The 9,061-nt window shown below is 36.8% G+C and overlaps 1 protein-coding gene across 1 annotated transcript in view; it reads right to left on the bottom strand.

Moving 5' to 3' along the window:
* Positions 1 to 9,061, bottom strand: part of Znf385d (zinc finger protein 385D) — a 680,575-nt gene that overhangs the window by 1,058 nt on the left and 670,456 nt on the right.

Genomic DNA, 9,061 nt, shown 5'->3' with positions numbered 1-9,061 from the left:
AAAAAAACTCTTCACTCTATGCCTCTCTTCTGTTTAACTAATTATTTATAATAACCAAGTTATCGAGTCAGTCCATATGCCTATCAACAAATGAATGGATAAAGAAAAGACAGTCTATATAATGTAGTTTTATTCAGCCATAACATAGAACAAAACTATGTTATCTGCAGAAAAATGAACAGATCTTGAATGTTTTCTCTCATATATGGAATTGGATTTTAAAATAAAAAAGGTGTATCAAGTGCCAGTGGTTTATACCTCTAATCCTGGCTACTTAGGAAGTTGAGATCTGAAGATTGTAGTTCGAAACCATCCAGAACAGGAAAGTCTGTGAGACCCTTATCTCCAATGAACTACTGAGAAAGGAAAGTGGAGCTGTGGCTCATGTGGTAGATTACTAGTCTTGAGCAGAACAGCTCAAGGATACTGGCTAGGCCTTGAATTACAGCTCCAGGACCGGCACATGTACACATGAATGAGCTATCATGTGAACACACACACAGATATTACAAAAGTGTTAGAGGTTATCTTAAGGAATAAAAGTGCCATAAAGAAACTTGCTGTATTATATAATTTATAATAATAATAAGTAATCAAAATCAAAATGAATGCACCTGACATAGTATTTTAAAATTTTTAATAAATACAGATCTACTTAGAGATCAAAGCTGTTAATTTACGATAAAAAAGAATGATAATTATCAAAAAGAAAGATACTGAACCTAAGAAGTTCTTAAGTGACTATATGATAAGACCCTTACTTATCACCAGGCATCCAGATCCAATTGTCACTCTTCCTCAGAGAAGTCGTAAGAGCTACGTCTGGGCAGTTTAGGGCATCATTTGATCACAATACACAGGACTCTTTTGCAGGGACCAGAAACTTAAGTGAAGTTATGCGCCTGTTGCAAATTTGTATCTTAGCAACATGCACATTTTAAATAAATAAATGATTCTCCAAATAACTTTATTCACCGAGGAGAGATTTCAGGTTCTTGTCTGTCGGTCTAAAAAGCACTTGATGTTCTGTTCCTTCTGTGTGGAATATAAAAACCACGCAAACTTTCTTCCCCCATTGTTAAATTATTCTCACAAGTGGAAAATGCTTTGCTTTCCGGCAATGGTGAAACATTGCTTTTCAAATTTCTCCAGGGTTATTAGAGAAACAATGTCAGGGATGAGAGTTTGATTTAAAGGGATGAATGTTTGTCAGACAGCATTTCTGAGTCCCCTCTTAGAACACTGAATTGGCCAAGGGGATGTTTTAATTTCATTTCCAGTCGTCTCCTAACTCGAGTGTTTCTATTAAGGATCTTGGAGTTAAGTGGGACCGGGATGTTGGCAGACAGAAGGAAAGGGAAAATTATGATACAAGACAGGACATTCAATAAATTTTATGTACATAATTACATGAGAAATTGTTTTGTTGAACCAATGAAATCAGGCAAAGTTCCAAGAAGCCTCTGTTGGAATGTTGAATGTCTATTTTCACTCACATCTACCCATACTTCACTTCTGTTTTCCATGCTCTGTGACAAGATTCACAAGCTACAGACTTTATTTTTATACAAATACCTCTTCTGCATGGAGGTATTTCTCATTATCTGTAGATCAGAATCCCGAGTTTGAGCAACTCTTTCCTAAGTAGGGTAGCTCATTTTCATCGTGGCAATGTTCAACTTCCCAAAATGTCTCTTATAGAAGCTTTCCTTGACTTCTTCCATTCCACCTAGAAATCAGGTAGCTCTTCTTCTATAACCTGTTACAACTCTCCACAGCCCCAAAGTTACATGTTTGCATGTCCATTTACCGTCTAACTATGAACTTCTTAAGCCAGAACATATGTTTTATTTAGACTTTAAAAAAACCCTATTGATTGAGATAATGTTGTGTTGAGAAGTGTTCTTTGATGGATAGATGGCTGCTCTCTGGGTGATAAAAGAGTTAGACATGAGGGAAATAATCTCATCTGTAAGGTGCACAAGGTACATATTCACTACTTAAGGAGATAGGTAAGTAGAAAAAGCAACTGATTTTGAGGCAAAAAAAATTGGGCTTAGATAGGTATTGTACTACTTATTGGTTGTTTAGTCTTGCTTTGATTGTTTATCTTAGACCATTGCAAACATGGTTAAGTTTCATTAAGCTTATTTCCAAGGATTTTTAGATACGGTTTGGTCACTTATAAAAATGTATAAAATGGCATCTATTATTTCTACTATGCTTTGATCTATGCATCTTAAAACATTTTCCTCTTTCTAAATAAAAAATATGTTAAAGACCTCTACACACACAAACATGTATAGGCATTTCTACCTCAGCACAAACTTTCACACAGGTAGCTGATTTATCACACACGTATGTGCAATATTCCCACAAGACAAACACAAAATAATCAATACAAAATGCCCATTGTCCTTAAAAATACCAATTCTGACCAATTTTTGCTTGTTTTTGATAGGGCATAGAAAGGGTTCCTAATAGTCTTAAATAATTACAATGCTTTATATGATTTGTTATGTACCAGATGCTGTGTAAAATATTTTGTATATATTAAGTTTATTTGATATAAGGTTACAATATATAGGAGTAGCATTTGCGTTATTTAACAGAGGGAAAAACTTAAGCACAATCTAATTAAAAACTGTTTCGAGGGCAGGCAGCTAGGGAATAGCAGAACTTGGTAAGTTCATTTCAGCAGCAATGACGTAAGAATATCCTCATGAAACAGGTGGTTAGACAGTATATTTCAAATTTCATAAGCTAGATATCATGGAAAGGAAGTGTAACATCTAGAAGCATACTTGAAAGGTCTTGTTTTGTGTAAAATGATATTTTGAAGTCTTTTTATAAGGAAGTGTCCTTATTTACAACTAGGGTCTTTTCAGGGATAATTTGTTTTAATTATAGTGGGCTCCCACAGATGTAGGATGGATTCTAAATTTAATGTGATGGATGTCCTCATAAGAGGAGACAGGGAAGACATACAGAGGGAAGATACTGGAACACTATATGAATGGGTCTCTGCTTTGCAGCACCCATGTTCATGGTTTTCTTTAGAAGCCCAGGAAATCAAGTGCCTGGGTAAGCAATGGAAGCGAGTTAACATGAACTCCATTCTCTTTGTAAGCCTGAAGAACTATGTCTTAACAGCTAATGTGCTGTTTTTAGCAACTGTGCCCCTTGCGTTTCCTGCCATCCACCCAGCAGGAATCTAGAGACGATAAAAACTGTGGCCAAAGAGAGCTTCATTTTCTCCTTCTCCATGTAGCACATTTCTCCCACTAGTTCTCCCTCTGTGGCTAATAAATCACAAAGTTGCAGAAAGCATGTTTACTTAGTCTTTCACAACATAAAGCAAGCCACCTATAAAATTATCTGACACTCTTGAAAATAGCTTCAATTAATGAATAAAACATGATAAACTGATAACTGGCTTTGGAATGTGCAATTTTTACTAGGACAAAAATTCAATAATGTTGTCGTTGTTTTCTCCATCATCAGACCTTAACTGACATTAGCTTCAGCATAACAATTCCCAGTCTATGTTTAGAAAATCCATGGATAATTTCCTAGGACTTGGCTAGAAATTATCCTCAATGCCTGGATGATACACTTTGAAAAATGTGAGGATGTGTGTTATTCAAAATTCCAAATCTAGCTTTGGCAGGAGCTCCTAGCTTGGAGTACTCAACAGAAATTTATGAGCTGTTCTATTTTTTGTTTTATTTTTTATTGTTAAGCAAAACGACATGGAAGAGACTTTTGCTCTTAGATAATTAATGATTTCAAAACCATTAATGATTATATCAAGTCATTTGGGTCCATCTGCCCAAGAGATGAAAAAGATAGATAGTATGCCATGGGTAATTCTAAATTTTAAATGTTGTTCTTAAATATGGAGACGAATGAGGTATTTAAAAAATCAATAAGCATAAAAATTCATTATATATATATATATATATACATATATACCACATTTTCTTGATCCGCTTGTCTACTGAGGGGGCATCTGGGTTGGTTCCATATCTTAGCTATGGTAAATAATGCTGTGATAAACATAGTTGTGCTGGTAGCTTTAGTATAGCCTTATTTGTAATCATTTGGGTAAATGTCCAAAAGTGGGATTGCTGGGGGATCTCTATGTGGAGTCTTTTGAGGAACCTCCATACTGATTTCCAGAATGGGTGGACAAGTTTACACTCCCACCAACAGTACAGTAGGGTTCCTTTGAGCCACATCCCCTCCAGCATCTGTCATTATTAGATTTTTTTATTGTGAAAATACTGTACAGAGGAGTTACAATTACATAGGCACAATAATGAGTACATTTCTTATCAAGCATTGATGCCTCCTCCTTTGTTTCCCCTTCCCATCCCATCCCATCTCTACCCCCCTCCCTTCTGGCCAAAGTTGTAAAGTTCATTTTTAGACATGACGACTTGTACATCTCATTGTTGCAATGGGTCCACCTGTATCCCTAGTTAAATGATTTGTTTTTTCCCTTCCCCTCCACAAATTATACCAACATTAAATACAATGAAAGCAGGGGTTATACCGTGGGGGAGGGACATACAAAGCAACAAAGAAATCATCTTATAAATATGTTTGAAACAATGGCATGAAAGCAAAAACATTTGAATACTTACTTTGGGTTCACTTCGCATAACATCAACTTATCTGACCTTTTCTGCTTGTCTCAGACATAGTTATTGCAAATAAGGGAAACCATGGGACCTATGTTTCTTTGTGCCTGGCTTACTTCATTTAATATAATTTTTTCCAAGTCTTTCCATTTCCTAACAAATGGGACAATGTCATTCTTGATTATAGCCATTCTAACTGGGGTGAGGTGGAATCTCAATGTTGTTTTGATTTACATTTCTTTTATGGATAGATAAGTTGAACATTTCTTCATGTGTCTATTGGCCATTCTTATTTCCACCTTAGAGAAGTGTCTTTTTAAGTCTTTAGCCCACTTCTTAATGGTGCAGTTGTTGAGATTTGTTTATAGAAGATTTAATTTTTGGATTCTAAGTATATTTTAGATATGAGACCCTTGTCTGTTGTCTGGCTAGTGAAGATCTTCTCCCAATCCGTGGGCTTTCTTTTGATCTTTCTAGCTATGTCTTTTGCCATGCAGAAGCTCTGCAGTTTCATGCAATCCCATTTATCCAACCTTTCTTTGATTTGTTGTGTTTCTGGGTCTTTAAGAAAATTTCGGCCTGTGCCAAGGAGCCCTAGAGTTTCTCCTATTCCTTCCTATAATGTTTTCAGGGTGTCTGCTTTTACTTTGAGGTGTTTGATCCATTTGCAGTTGATTCTGGTGCAGGGTAATATATAAGAATCTAATTTTAGTTTTCTACAAGTATTTAACCAAAATTTCCAGAGCTGAAAAGATCAAAAGCCATGTACATATGACCATATAAGATGTTGCAAAGTGAAATGAACCCCAAGATATGGACACAAGAGGTATGTCTTTATTGTAATTGTTTTAAATGTACAATGTGATTTTATTTTTTGTCATTATTTCTTTTGTATGTTCTTTCCCCTATGGCATATCCCCTGTTGTCGCTGTACTTGATTTTGCTACCCTGCATCTTGTATATACATATGTCTAATCTGGGGAGGGGAAGGGAAATAACAAAATGCTGAAACAAGGACACAGGATGACCCATTGCAACAAGGATACCCACAGAACAGTATATGGGAAACAAACTTTACAACTTTGGGTGGGGGGTGGGGAATGGGGTAGGGTTGGAGGAGTGTGGGAGGTGAGGATGGAAAAGGAAGGGAGTAGCAATGATACATAAGTAATGTACTCATTGTCTTACTCATGTAACTGTAACCCCTCTATACAGCATCTTTACAATAAAATAAAAAAATCAGTAAGTTATTTTTACTTGTACCTTTTCTAACGGATAATCTGGCATGTTCCAAATATTTGAGGGAAGTATAAATCCCCTCAAAATCGAAACACATTGAACAAGTTTACGTTTAGAACCATTATTTCTGAAATTGTCTTCATATTTGACTTAAAGCGTAAAGAAGGTGGACTTGTAACTATGAAATATGCTTGATATTTTCCCCTAAATCTAAGTTTTAATACAAGCAGAAGTTAAGACCTCCTGTCTGGAAGCCCCAACCACGAAACAGTAGGGTTCCTTTCTAGAATAGATTCCCCCTTACCCAAGAGAATGTTTGCTGGATGTCACTCTATGGATTACTCACCCACAGACACACATCATCAGCACCATAATTCCCACACATGGTCCAGTCATGAATTTGTTATAGGCCATATTTAGGTGAAATAAACGTCTACTGGAGTTAATGTTTGGAAAACATTTGTAGTTATGAAAATGCCCTTAACAATGAGAATCCAAGGTATTACTGGATAGACCTATGATGTAAAAGAGACATGGTGAGGATTCTGAAAGTCAGCAGGCAGAAGATTATATGATGAGCAAGAAGTGATTTGTCCCTCTGTTATTTGCAAACCAAAGGATTATGGGGCCAGGCTGAAAGCTGTAAATATATGCTTTGCCCAGAGCATGTAATTTCAGCTGGACTATAGCAGAGTAGATACCAAGAGGAGAGTGCAGTGTGAGAGATCTCTCCCAAGGAGGTGTTGGAAATTCTCACCTAAAATTTTTGATTATTTGGAGCCAGGTACTGGTGGCCCATGCTTGTAATGCTAACTACTCAGGAAGTTGAGAACTGAGGATCATGGTTTGAAGCCAGAAAAGTAGCCCTGAGACGCTTACCTCTGATTAACCACTCAAAAGCCAGAAGTGGTCCTGTGGCTCAAGTAGTGGGTAGAGTCATAGTCTTGAGCAGAAAGAGGCTTAGGGACAGTGCCTAGGCCCCGAATTCAAGCCCCACAACTGACAAAAAAAATGGAAGCTAATTTATTAAGCTCTGTGGAATAATGAAGTACCATCTTTAAGCTCCTGCTGACACAGCAATTTTATTACAGTATCGGCCACCCAGGAGGTTTCATTGTGGGGTGCATTGAAAGATGAGAAGTCTTGTCTTCACACAGGGAGAAAAATGGCTAAGAGACAGGTATTGCTCAGATCTGAATTAAAACAGTTTTTTTTTGCCTTTTTCATGCAAACTATGTTACAATATTGTTCCAAAGAGCCTGAAGAGTTTAATGGAGAAGGAAGATATTCCCCAGACTGAGTATATTACTTACGATGCATCTATGTAAGAGAGGATATAAGCATTTTCATTTCATGAGTTTAGTAAAGAATAAAGAGCCAAGTATTAATTTCCAAACTCAGAGAGAGGGGAGGTAATATTTGAGGAGTTAGAGCCATGGAAGCAACGAGGGACTTCAATCACACAAAAATGTCACAATTATCTTTAATTTATTGAAACTGAATTTTAAAAAATCTAGATAAAGAATTTAATCAAACTCTTGGTAAAGAGTTTGTTTACAGCTATAAGGTTCAATTTGTACAGGACTACTGACAAGGAAAAATCTGCTGTCTTTTTCATTCCTGCGTCAATAAAATTGGTAGCAATTTTGTTTTATACTGGAGAATTATTAACCCCTAGGGAATTTTGTCGTGATATCCTGGCGAAACCATGGACAGATGATAGGATGTTATTACAGGATTTCAAAAAGAAGACTGGCCTGATGCCAGTGGCCCACACCTGCTCAAGAGGCTGAGATCTGAAGATTGCAGTTCAAAGTCAGCTGGGGCGGGAAAGTCTGCGAGACTCCTATCTTCCATTAGTGGAGATAAGAGATACAGCCAGAAGTGAAACTATCCATGGCTCAAGTGGTGGAGCACTGCTCTTAAAACACACCAGACCCTGAGTTCAAACTCCCCCCCGCAAAATGAAATAAATAAATAAATACAAAAAAGCTTGATATAAAACAATTTATGCAAAATTTTGACTATCATTACTATTTCTTTAATTTAATACTCTGCCAGCATAGGAGGGGATAGTTCTTAGGATCTATAATTCAATTAACTTTGAGAACCGCATACATATTCATCATTCAATTATCTTTGTGTGAAAAAATAACCTTAGTCCTGTTTCAAGGGTCAAGCTCCTTGCAGTCACCAGAACCTCTAATAGAAGTTGATGGAGCATACTTTGACAAAATGTAGACCACAATATTGTACACATTGAATTCCTGGCTGTTCAAGGGGTATCAATGTGTAGCCTGTGGCTTTTAGCTCCTGGTGCTGAACTTATGACAAACAAACCAGAATCCTCTATCTGTGTAACTAGCCAGAGGCAGCTCAATGTCTTTGACTCTAGCTTTTGTTTGAAAAACTCAACAGAAGTCTGCCTACTGTACTTCTTTCTAATAGACTTTTCAAAGGTGAAGCATTATTGTTATCAGGTAAAACTTGAACTTTATAAAACCTTTGGCCAACCAGCTGATATTGAGCAGAGTCCTGATATTATTTTCCGAGTCAGGATAACATAAAGGAGAAAAATCACCCAGATATTTTTCTCATCTTTTTTGTAGTTTCAATATGTAAAGAAAAACCACAGCCCAATTAATTATTTAAGCTAAGTATAGACAGTGAACATTTTAACTAATAATTGCTGTTGGCTTTGGTTAAATAGGAAAATTTATTTCTGGAGTGTCTCTTCTGGTTTCTGTATGAAACTCCTCACTAACTAGCAAGGTTTCTCTCAGGAGGTGAAATGCATCGTTTATATGGCAGGTCTCTATTGCCCACTTACTTGTTCAGAGAATTATCAGAGCTCCCAGTGAAAGATTGATAGGTTGATATATCATCCTCCTATGGCGTACAAGGTTGCTACTTCCTGGAATGGATTTATGGCTTACCAGAATGATGAATGGTGATGGTAGCAGGCAAGTTCTACACAGGGGAAACCACCTCTGTGCTACTGATTAGAAGTTCATACAGTTCATACAGGTCATGAGCATAAAAATATTTCCCTGCAAGAGTCATCAACATTCACATTCAAAAGAACTGAGGAATACTTTCAGTCTGTCCTTTTTCCCTTTTCAGTGATGGAAACTCATCTTTCCAGTATGGCTGGGTTGAATTTACAAATGGCTGAA

The sequence above is a fragment of the Dipodomys ordii genome, unplaced genomic scaffold (genome assembly GCF_000151885.1).
Source record: "Dipodomys ordii isolate 6190 unplaced genomic scaffold, Dord_2.0 Scaffold12, whole genome shotgun sequence".
Classification (NCBI taxonomy): domain Eukaryota; kingdom Metazoa; phylum Chordata; class Mammalia; order Rodentia; family Heteromyidae; genus Dipodomys; species Dipodomys ordii.
This window is presented reverse-complemented; position numbering and strand designations above follow the sequence as displayed.